Raw genomic sequence first — 485 nt, 5'->3', positions numbered from 1 at the left:
GTAACTTTAGAATTCAGGTTTGTTGATCGATAGTGGTTTGTTTCTTGTTGGACCTTGACATCCCCGACCAGCAGACCAGAGCATGTCAAGAGGAGCTCTGCACTGTGGAGATTCAGAATGGGGGAGAAGGGGGCTCAAGAACCCTGTCCGGTCACTGTTTCAGGTGCTGTAGTGGGACCAGCATTCATACCAGTCAGGCAGCGAGGTTGGAAGCAGGGTCCCCAGATCCCAGTAGGAGCCCATGCTGGTTGCCGCTGATGCCCTGGCTGAGGGGTCCAGGGCCATTCCTTGTCACCCGGTGCACTGGTTTGGTGAAAGTGTACAGCAGTTTTCCGCCTGCTTCCTGAGAACCAGAGCATCACTGAGTTATTTCAAAACTGTATCTGGATTTAGACACGTTGTCTTTTGATTTCAGGAAGCCTGAGTGATTAAATCTACCTATTTTCCCCTACAGAAGCCCGTGATGTGTATCCAGCCACGGACCA

The sequence above is a fragment of the Marmota flaviventris genome, chromosome X (assembly GCF_047511675.1).
Source record: "Marmota flaviventris isolate mMarFla1 chromosome X, mMarFla1.hap1, whole genome shotgun sequence".
NCBI classification, from domain to species: Eukaryota; Metazoa; Chordata; class Mammalia; order Rodentia; family Sciuridae; genus Marmota; species Marmota flaviventris.
The sequence above is the reverse complement of the archived record's forward strand: the minus strand, read 5'-3'. Positions refer to the sequence as shown.